Here is a 12,158-nt window from a genome sequence, read left to right as displayed (position 1 = left end):
CCCTCTTCTCTACTGTGTCTTTCTTTCCAGTATGTCTCATTTACCTTCACAGAAACACTTCACTCCTGACACTTGTAGTCACCACATGTGTGAAGGATTTTCCCCACAACAAGTCTGCAACACCAGCTCGGTGTCCTACAATTTAACTTAAGACTGGTACCACCTACCTGAAGATAGTGTCAGACCTCACAGATTATGATATCAGTCCCATGAGACTGTCCCCTCCTCCTAACTTCAGACTTCAGTCACAAACTCAGGTTATCACCTGTGCTTCTGACCAATGTGCTATATATCAGAGGTTCCAATGACACCTTCTTGGATTTGATTAATTTGCTAGAGCAGCTCACAGAAATCAAGGAAACACACTTATTAATTTATTAAAAGATGACAGTGGATACAGATGAGCAGCCACATGAGAAGATACATATAGCAAGGTCTGGTAGGGGCCCAAGTATGGGTGCTTCTGTCCCCGTGGAATTCCAGTGTGTTACCCTCCTGGTGTAGATGTGGTTGACAACCTGGAAGCTCTCATAATCATTAGGATTTTTAAGGAGGCTTCCCCCCATAAGAATCAATTTATTTATTTGTTTATTTATTTTTATGGTAACAATAAGTTTCAGCTGTACATTTTAACAGTAAGGCATATAATATTTAAACTGTGTGTTCACTTCCCATAGTTAGATTTCTTTCTGTCAGCACATATTTGACCCCTTTTACCCCATCTATCTCCCAGCTTCTCCCTCTCCTCTCCCCGCAGCCTCCGGTAACCACTAGTCCATTGTCCATGTCCATGAGTCTCTGTTTGTCTTGTTCCTTTGTTGCTTTTAGGTTTATATCCCACATATAAGTGATACCATGTGATTTTCAACTTTTTCTGTCTGGCCAATTTCGCTTAGCATGATTATCTCGAGGTCCATCCATGTTGTCGCAAATGGCAGTATTTCATCTCTTCTTATGGCTGAGTAATATTCCATTGTATATATGTACCACAGCTTCTTTAGCCAATCATCTGCCGTAAGACACTTTGGTTGCTTCCATGTCCTTACCACCGTGAATAATGCTGCTATGAACATCAGTATGCAAATATCTTTTCGGATATGGGTTTTCAAGTCTCTGGGGTAGATACCCAGTAGAGGGATTGCTGGATCATATGATAGATCAATTCTTAGTTTGTTAAGGAACCTCCATACTGTTTTCCATAGTGGCTGTACCAATTTGCAGTCCTACCAGCAGTGTATAAGGGTTCCTTTTTCTCCGCATCCTCTCCAGCATCTGTTATTACTTGTCCTGTTGATTATAGCTATTCTAACAGGTATGAGATGATATCTCATTGTGGTTTTGATTTGCATGTCCCTAATAGCTAGCGACATTGAGCATCTTTTCATATATTTGTTGGCCATTTGTATGTCCTCTAGGGAGAAGTGTCTGTTCAGGTCCTCTGCCCTTTTTTTTACTGGATCGTTTGTTTTTTTGTTGTTATTGAGTTGTATGAGTTCTTTGTATATTTTGGATATTAGGCACTTATCGGAGGCATTGCTCGCAAATATATTTTCCCATTTGGATAGTTGTCTCTTTACCTTGTTGATGGTTTCTTTTGCTCTGCAGAACTTTTTAGTTTGATGTAGTCCCATTCATTTATTTTTGCTTTTACTTCCCTTGATAGGCATCAAATATTAACTCTGTTTTTAGCTCCTCTCTCCTTCCTGGAGGATGAGGGATTAAGCTGAGAATTCCAAGCTTCTAATCATGACTTGGTCTTTCTGGTGACCACCTCCCAACCAGCAGCCATCTAGGAGCCCACTCAGTCACCTCAAGGAACAAAAAGATGTTCTTTGTGCTCTTACCACTTAGAAAAGTACAAAGGTTTTAGTAGCTCTGTGCCAGGAACCAGGACAGAGACATTATATATATAGACACATATATATATGTATGTATATACGTATATATACACGTATATATATGTATATATCTATATATCTATCTACATACATATATATGTGTGTCTATATATATATATACATATATATATATATTCTGTTATCTCACAAGCAAGTACTATTTTACTTTTCAAAATGTGTGTGTATTACTTCAATAAAATAAAAACTAATTTTAAAATTAAAAAAACTAGGGCTAGATGAGATCATGAGGTAGACAGAGAAAAGAAGAACTCTAATATCTGAGCGCAGGGTCCCTCCAAACCTTTACAGATCAGGAAAATGAAGAGGATCCAGCAAAGGAGATAGAAGGGGGAGCCAGAACCATTGGAGGAGAACCAAAAGGGAGTGGTGTATTGGAAGCCGAGTGGAGAAAATATATTAAAAAGAAAAGAATGATCAAGCATGCCAAGTGCCTTTAGAATGAAAATTGACCATTAAATGTGATATCGTCAAGGTAACTTTCAAGAGCAATTTTGGTGGAGTAAAAGCCTCATCTAAGTGGAATCTAGAGAATATGTGAGGATGGAAAGTAAAAATGGCAAGAATATCAACTCTCTGGTAAGGGGAGAGAATGGGTGTTAGTATGTCAAGAGGGGGTTTTGTGCATATAAGTATGAGCCTCTGTGTATGGTGTCAAATGAAAATATTTGTTGATGGAAATTACCACTTTCTTTATAGGCTAGGTATGTGATTTATATCCATTTTTCCTAGAATAAATTCTATTGGGTCAGACAGCATTAATCATTTAATATGATCCTGGATTCAATTTGCTAAATTTTAGGATATTTGCATGTATATATAGGTTTGGAAGATTAAACTAGTTTTACCAAGAAAATTGGGAAGCTATTTATTATTTCCTATGTACATAAGATACACAGAGGAATTTCTCATTCCTTAAAGGTGTGTGTGTTATTACTCATTTAATGGGCTGGGTCAAGTGAGGAAACACGCTTAAAAGGATCAAACAAACTTGGGTCCTTACCCCAGCTCTTTCACAGTAAGTAAAATAAATAAAGCTATATAAACCCAGGCAACTTATTTTACTTCTTTATACTTAATTTCCTTCTCTATAAAATAGTTTTAATAATAATAATACCTATCTCATCTTGAGAATTTAATAAGATAATTTATAAAAGGTTTAGCATGGAACTTAAATATATAGTTAGATATTTAGCAGGCCAATATAGTTACTATCATTAATGATTATTTCTTTATAATCTTTCTCAAATTCTATTAATTAACCCACTAATGTTTTCTACTGCTTCTTGAATTAATTTTTGCAGAAAGGTCTTTGGTTTTTTCAGGTTGGATAATTTGGTTTTACTATTAATTTAGGAATTTTAGCTTAATTATAAACAACAGGCTATAAGCTAACAGAGAGGGAGAGAATGAGACCAAAGGAATGAAAGGGATAATTGATGAACGAAAGTCCACAGAGATGGGACAGGTGAGGCCAAGTACACAGATCAATGTGTTGAACAGAAAGGAACAACAGCTACTGAAGCTGGAAGTAAGGGATGGATTGGTGTAGATAGTGCTAAATGTGGAGGGAGAGAGGACAGAAAGAAGAGAAGGAGTTTCATGTTATATGTACATTTTAATTATTCAACAAAAAGACTCTCAAGTTGCATTTTATGGTCTCAAACTGTGAAAATGTTTTTGTTTTTCTAAACTACATTAATATCACAGCTTAGAATTGTGCTTCAGAGTATTCACTTGTGATTGACATAAAAAAAAAACTGAAATTTGGGCTTGTCCTAAAAGAAGTAATGTGGGAAGATACACAGAAGACTGTACAATACATTGAGAGGAAATGGAAGCCAAATTTATGAGCAAAAAAACAAAGTATTTTAGTAGAGCACGTCATCTAGGTGTTTTTATCATATAGAGCAATTTTATATAGACAGAAATTCTTTGTAGAAGTAGAATCACAAAATATATATTATGAACATGCTGTATTTATTAAATAGATAATTTTACCCACAAAAATACTTACAGAAGAGGCATTGGTTGTTTTATTATACTCTGAGTTGAAAATTTTTTAAAGCAAGAGAAAATATTAATGCATATCAGTATGTCATGGATAAGATGGCCAAATCTGAAGTTTCCTTGTGTATAGATTACCAAGCATCAAAATATCATATCTGCTATTTTTTTAAAAGGCAGATAACGAGTATATCAACTAAATATTAGCTGGGGAATGATTTCTTGTTATGTATAGGTGATGTTATGGGTCATATGTTATATATGTTATATAATAAGAATATCTTTATCAACTAAATGTTAACTAGGGAATAATTACTCTTTGTTTTAGCCTATGTTTTTATCAGTTTTATGATTGTGTGTGATAAACAAGAAGATAAACAGTTAACCAGTGAAAGGAATGGTTACGAGATAGGGACAATTTGAGTAATTTAGAAGCCCATCATTTTCTTTTCAATTAAGAGTAGGACTTTTTTAAACCCACATTATAAGTATCTGATAAGTCTTCTCATTTTTCATGTGTAGTGGCAGCCTAAATAACATTCAACACATATCAAAATTTAAAACTAATTTTAGTAAAATGTCCTGTTATAATGGGAAAAGTATAGGATAAGGAGACAGGCAAAACTGAGTTCAAGTGTTAGCTTGGTTACCTACTGTCCAGTGACTTTAAACAAGTTATTTAAGTTATCCAAGCCTCAGTTTCCTAAGCTAAAATTTGGGAATAATAATATTTTCCTCACAAATCTATTGTAAGGACTTAATAAAGGATAGCTATTATTAAGAGAAGAAATTGATTTTTAAATTTTGAAAAATTGAAAATCAGTTTTTTGAGATTCTTTTATATTTACCATTAACTGCTTTAAGAAGCTTCTTAGTGTCTATTATTACTAGGCTCTGTTTATTACAGTTTTTAAAATTTTAAGTAATTTTTCCTATAAAGTTAGCATATTTTACTTAATTGTATACTTCCTATGTGTTGATTATTGCAGGAAATCATATTCTCATAGTAACTTTGGCAATTAGAGAAAGTAAATTATGCTTTCAATAGCTATGTAGCTTGCTAAACCAATTTTGTGATAAATAACTATAAATTTGTTATTTATATTGTTGTGAATCATTTTGGTACATTAAACAATTTTAAAGCTTCAGATGAATTAATTCTGGCCTCACACACCATACTGAGTAGTTAACTATTGCTACATGACAATTTACCCCAAAATTTAATGGCTTAAAACAATGAGCATTGATTATCTTACAGTTCCTGTGGGTTGCCAGGCAGAGCCACAATGCTTTTTATAACTGAGCCTTAGTAGTCACATACCATCACTTCTGCCATATTTACAAACCAACCCTGATACAATATGGGAGGGAACTACATAAAGGTGGGAATACCATGAGGTGAATATCACTGGAAGGCCATCTTGAAAGCTGGCTATCCCACACACCTGAAGAGACGCCTTTAACAGTGAAGCTGCTTCTAAAGGCAAAGTATTTATGTATACATATAGGCACTCAACAATTATTGAATAAATAAAAATTCACTCTTACAACCCAAAGAAAAAACAATTAAGCAAATGAATTCACTGTCTTTTTGTTTGTTTGAGCTTGGAATTGATTGGTTATCTTGCATACTTTGGCCATTTGTGTCTTTTGGAGATGGTGGTGAGCAGAAGTGGGGAAGATGGTTATACAACTGGGCACTGAGGACTATAGTGAGACAATTGAAGACTACACGTTTCCATGCTGAGGAGAAACAGAAAGAGAATATGGCAGGATGTCTCCAAAGCACCTGGGAACTTCAGTCTTGAAATAATCAAGGACAAAAGGTTTTTGGAGGATACCAGGGACATCACAGTCAAGAGATAATGCCTGAAAATATACAACCACCAACATATCCTTTCTTCATTAATATCTTTCTAGTTGTGATATGTGTATGGTCGGAATATCTTCAAAATTTCAGCAGAAACACCTCATTTTTCCTCTCTACAACCCCAGTCCTTATTTGCAGGAAGCTGGGAGGACCCATACCAAATCTAAGACCCATGGAGATAATATTTGTTGCAAAGAGCATCTCAAGCTAAAGCCAGTCAGCCTATAGGGGCACCAGAGATGGAATAACCAGTTTTCCAAAAGCCTCCATCTTAGGAATGTTGCTCATAGTTCTCATCTATCCACATATGGTGCTTAATAAATATTTTTAGATGAATAAGTAAAATAATGAATATAAGTGCCCACATGTGACTTGAATAGAAGTTTTAAAAATATTTGGTGGGAGACTGAGGCAACCAAAGATATGTAATATGGATTTATTCAGTGTATCAGCATAATGCCATCTCATTTAGACCCAAGCTTCCTACTGCTGTGTCCTGCTCTATGACAGAGATGGATACTTTGGGGAAAAGCACCAAGTTCCCCTGGAGAGCTGAAGACGCTGGCACAATGTTCCTTTTATGGAATTGTAGCCCCCAAACAATGAATTTTGTTAACGAATATCTACTGTCCAGGGAATGGTGTCTTCTAAATAATTTAGTATCTATCAACTCTACTAGCAATAAAGAATAATTGCTTAACACCTAAAAGAAATAGCTGTCTTGTTTCTCTCATTCCCTGCTAGCACATAGAGACACTCAGCAAACATTTCTTGAATGAATAAATGTTATGCCAGCTGTATTATCTGCTTTTCCAGTACAAGCTCCATAACCAGTTAACCAGAATTTAAACTAGACTATAAATCTCTTAAATCTCTCAAAAGGGATATATTGTAGCTTATGTGGAAAGGAGACAAAAACGTGAACCAAACTTGGAAGGTATATTTGACAAGAAACTTATTTGAGAAGAATTGAGTTAGCTAATGACAAGCCAAGTTGCAAAAATGAATGAAGTTTTTTGCTAAAGACATTACCAAGTTAGGACAGAGAAGATGTGGTTCAACCAGTTAGAGGAGCTTTGAAGTAAACCATTTCAGCCTGGCCCCGGGCAAAATTGTGAAACTGGCTTGATCTGTCTGTATGGCCCCTGGACCGTCCTCTCTCCTCCAGTCCTTTCTCTAAGCTAACAATCCCCTCGTGTTTTCTCCACCGTTCCCTGAACTTTTTTCATGTTACAAGGAAAATACAATGGTGATACGTTAAAATTATCTCCGAAGATCCCCCTAATTCGTGTACTGCAATGCACTTAGAGCAACTTTCTCAAGCTGTAGACAATGGGTGCACTACCATTGAGTTGAAATAAACTCCGATATATTTCCTATAAGAAAGGGCTTGGCTTTCTAGCCTTATTTTCTACTTTTTTCCAGATGTGCTTTTTGAAAGCCCAGCTTCCTCCTCCAGCAATGTAGCTAGAACTTGACATAGATTGGTTAGGGAAGGCAGTGCTGAGAAGTACAGCTGTTTAAAATGTTCAGTAATTACAAAACGGTCCTTGAGTTCAGGGAATTTTTGATATGTAATGAACAGCCCCTAAACATTTACTTAGACAAGAAGATAATCCAATGCAAACTGAGTTGGACATTTCTTTTGGCAATTTATTTAGAATCTTTTGTGCTTACATGATTCAACCTGCCTTTTTGAAACTCTGAATTACCATAATTCTCATTTCAACCTGCCTTTTTGAAACTCTGAATTACCATAATTCTCATTCTGACCAGTATTTTAATGCTTCACTGTTTGGGGAAAGCAAGTATTGCATTTTGAATGCAGCACATTACATCTAGTACTTAATGTATCTAATCTTAATCATTGAAAGGGATTATGGAAGTCTTAATAAATTGCTATGCTACAGCATGATATAAGATAACCTCCTAATATTTTGTGTCTGGATCTGACATCTGGAACTGCTGCAACCATTTTATGACCATAAAGAGAGTGATAAAATAATTTTTTACTGAACCTTGAATATATGCATTCAGACTTGTTTACTGCATGACCCTGAGCCTGGAAGGAACCAGAGCAACTGCTTTTCAGAAAGCTAGACACAGTCAGTAGAAAATCTGCCTGATGATGAATTCATGACTACTATCTACTATCTAGACTCAATAAACTGACTTGAGCCATGGCAATCAGCTGTGCCAAGCTCCACTTTAACCAACTATTTTCAAACTGGCAATCCAAGGAGTTGTTTAAACCAAACAATCATTTTTTCTTGCGAAAATTTGTGTCTTCTGCCTTCATAGGTTCCGCCCATGCCTTTGATCAGAAACAGTCTTCAGAAGGCTGTACTCTCTCTTATATACCTATAAATGAGTAAATCCCCAGGATTTCGCACTAAATTTATCCCCATAGTGTTCTCTGCAGTTTACCATTCTGCCTCAAAATCTTTATGTTTCTTTTGTCTGGAAGTCAAAACTGATACACAACACATGGCAAAGCAGGAAGACAAAACCTGGTTCCTTGGTGATATCTTCATTTGACTAATGATAGAACCCTCCCACCTCTGGACTTTTTCTTACATAATATAATAAATTCCTTTTTTGCTTAAGCCACAGTGAGTTGGGTTTTCTATTTACTTGTACCAAAAGTAAAAATGTGATATACCTCTCCTTGCTCTTTCAAAAGTAGTGCCTCTGCCCCATCAAACGCTGCTCTTTTATCCTTAATATGTATTTATTATTTGCTTGGTTATTTGTTCATTGTCAGTGTCTCCCACTAAAATGTAAACTCCTCCACAAGACAGGGAATTTAATCTGCATAGATGCCCAGTGTCTAGAAAGTGCTAGCACACTACAGATGCCCAATAATATTTGTTTATAAATGTTGATTTAATCCACAGGATTATATATTGTCTTAGGTTGGTCTCCTAGAAGCTAACTAAGCCTGAGAAAGGATACAGGAGCAAGTGATTTATTGAAGGAGTGTTCCTGGGAGAAGGGAATAGAGAAAAACAGAATGAGGCAGGCAGAACAACTACCCAGGGATGTGGTCTCAGCTGAAGTCTAGCTTCAGCTTGATCTCATGGAGAGCTCTGGAGCATGAATGGGTACCACAGAGTTGGTACCATTTTGAACTAAGGGGGTGAATTTTTTTTCACCCAAATAAATAAGTCATTAGTCATTGACTACAAACTGCTTGGTAGGGATGAAGGAAATGTTATCTCCCAGGAAACTCAGCTCCTATTCAACAAAGGGCAGTTCTCCAGAGAAGGGGGCAACTGTGAGGAGTTAGCAGTCAACAGTCACCAGAGTAAGGTCATGGGTACATTTGTCTGGTAAAGAGGAACTGAGCGGGGAATGCCAACAGTGTTTACAGTGTATATATATATAGGGAACAAAAACCTAGAAAATTGCTAAAAACTATTAGAAACAATAATAGAATTCAACAAATGGCAGATTATACATTTAATATATAAAAATCAACATCTCTAATCAATAACTATTAGAAAATTTAGTGGAAGAAACTATTTAATTTTAAAAAGTATAAACTGATGAAGTATCTAATATTAACAAGTACAAAGTATATAAGACATATGAAGAAAATTTAAAATTCTATTTGGGGACATAAAAGAAGATAAGTAAATTAAAAGACAACATTTCTTGGATCAAGAGACTAAATATATTAAAAATATAAATCCTTCTTAAGTTGTCCTATAAATGCAATCAAATCCAATTAAAATAAAGACAAATTTTTTATCTTGAAAAATAATTCTATAATTCATGGTGCCCAGGAAAATTCAAAACAAAGTATGGTGGGCACTGGTCCTAGCACAAATTGAAGCTATCATAATTAAAGCCCTTTAGTACTTGCAAAGAAATAGGCAGATTCATGGAACAAAATAAAGAGTCCAAGATAGATCCAAATACATATGGAAGGTTAGTTTATAATAAAGGCGACACCTCAAATTGATGGGGGATGAGAGATGATTATACATATGGTATCAAAACATCTAGGTAACTTTTGGAGGACAAAAAATACTGGATCCCTACCTCACTCCTTAAACCAAAATAAGTTCCAGAGGGAGCAAAGATGTTATGAAACAAAGAAAAAAAAACTTCTGGAAGAAAAATGAGAACATTTATTTATTACTATAGAATAAAGAAAGCCTTACTAATTAGTTACAAAGTCTAAAAACCAAAAGTCATAAAGTCAAAGCTCAAATTACTGAAAAAAATATAAACAACATATTTAACAGACTAATTTCCATACTTTACAAAGAGCTCTTACAAATCAGTAAGAATAAGATGGGGCAAAAGATAAAGATAGACATTTCAGAGAAAAGATGTACTAATGATCAATAAATTCATAAAGAAAGGCTTTACGTCATCTGCAGTTAAAACTATATTCAGACAATGGAAGATATTTTTCATCTTTTGGATTGAAATATTTAGAAGTTTAATGCTATCTAGTTCTTTAAAAAATTGCCAAAATTGTGGGAAGACAGGGAAACAGAGGATTGGTGGTATTGTAAACTAGTGGGAAGATCGTGTAGGTGATTTGGCAGTCACTGTCAATGTAGAATGCACATCCCCTTGGGCTGTGAAGCTCACTGCCACATGTATTTCATAAGGCTATATTTGTAAAAGTTTGCCAAGGTAAGAGGTACAAAGATGTTCAGTGAAGCATCATTTATAATAGAAAGAAGAAAACTAGAAACAAATTGCCAATTAATAGGGTATTGGTTTACAACTAATATGGAATACCCTGTAGCCATTTTTAAAAGCATAAAATAGATTAGTTTGTACTGATATAAGAATTTTATGAACTGTGATATTTGGTTTAATTAGTCCCTTTATTGAGGAGTTGCGTATTCACCACTCGGATTAAAGAGTAAAAATGAAATGTATGTGTAATATTAAACTCCCCTAAATATATAATTTTTCAGTTCATTGCACTGCCTCAATATTGTCATTGGCATCAAGTAGCATAGTAGAGACAAAACAAAAGCTATTACAGACTTGTATTTGGGGGCAGAATAGAACAACTGATTGAAAACACAGGCTGTGTTAGTTATCTATTGCTATATGAAGTTACCCCCAAATATAGCAACTTAAACAACAAATATTTATTATTTCAAAATTTCTCTTCTGCCATACACTATTGGTCTCACAGGTCAATACTGGTATAATGTGTGAGAGCATGACACAAAATGTCAATACTGGAAGGCAGGGGCCATCTGGAGGCTGGCTACCATAAGGCTTTCGTAGTCAGACTCTAGGGTTTGAATTCTGAGTCCTGTGGGTTACTTAATAATATTTGCCTCAGTTTATACATATAAATGGAAATAATAGTAGTATCTTCTTTTGTTGTGAAGACTAAAATAGTAATATATTTTAAAAGTTTAGTATATATCTATAATATTTATGAGTGAATTATAGGACATCTGGAATTTGCTTTAAATACTCCAGAAAAAAAGAATTGGGGGAGGAAAATTATGGTGATAGATAAATAAGGCAAAATGTTAAAATGTTGATGATAACAGTTGAAAGTGGGTGATGCACACATAGAGATTCTTTTGTTGTCTTGAATTTTTTTATAATAAAAATTACATAATCTTTTACATAAAATGTCTATAGCAATACTTGGAACATAAGAAGCACTCAATAAATGTTAGTTATTATTTTTGAAATGATAAGCCAGATTTTTCTTTATTCAAGTGGTATAATTTCTTACACAGAGCCTTTATACACGTATAATTCTGGATTAAATACATTAACTTAGGTCGTTACAATGTTTTTTTAAAAACTTATTGATTCATTCAGCTACAATCATCTTTCTGCCAGTGCCCAAGTTACCTTTGTAACTGTAAAAATGCAGGTATAATTTCCTGTATCTTGTATGTCATATTCATATCCTGTGAACCACAAGAGGGAGCCCATGTCCAGAAACACACTGAGTGACAAACTTAGATTTATTATTGATGAGAATGATAGTCCACTGAGCTCTCTCTATAAACAAACAGAACTAACAGTCCCCTGATCAGCATTCTCTACTCCTTCCTCCCAACAGAGAGGTCAGCATTGTTTTTAAAGACTCCTTGAGAAAGCTTAAGCAGAATCCTTCTAGTGTGAGGAGGTGAGGTTGACTATCTTGGTAGGGAGTGCTGTGGGTGAGGAAGACAGGGCACACACTTTGGTGGGCTTAGTGGGGTGACCTGTGTCTAGCTAGCTTCCATGTAGCACCTGGGAAGAGAAACCAGATTCAGAGGAGCCTGCCTTACAGAGCATTATTCGCAACAATGTTTGAGGGACATGTTTGAGGGACACCTAAAGATATTCCTGACCAAAATATCATGTGCCAGTTTGTT

Source organism: Pteropus alecto, unplaced genomic scaffold, assembly GCF_000325575.1.
Source record: "Pteropus alecto unplaced genomic scaffold, ASM32557v1 scaffold10, whole genome shotgun sequence".
NCBI classification, from domain to species: domain Eukaryota; kingdom Metazoa; phylum Chordata; class Mammalia; order Chiroptera; family Pteropodidae; genus Pteropus; species Pteropus alecto.
Note: the sequence above shows the minus strand (reverse complement) of the source record.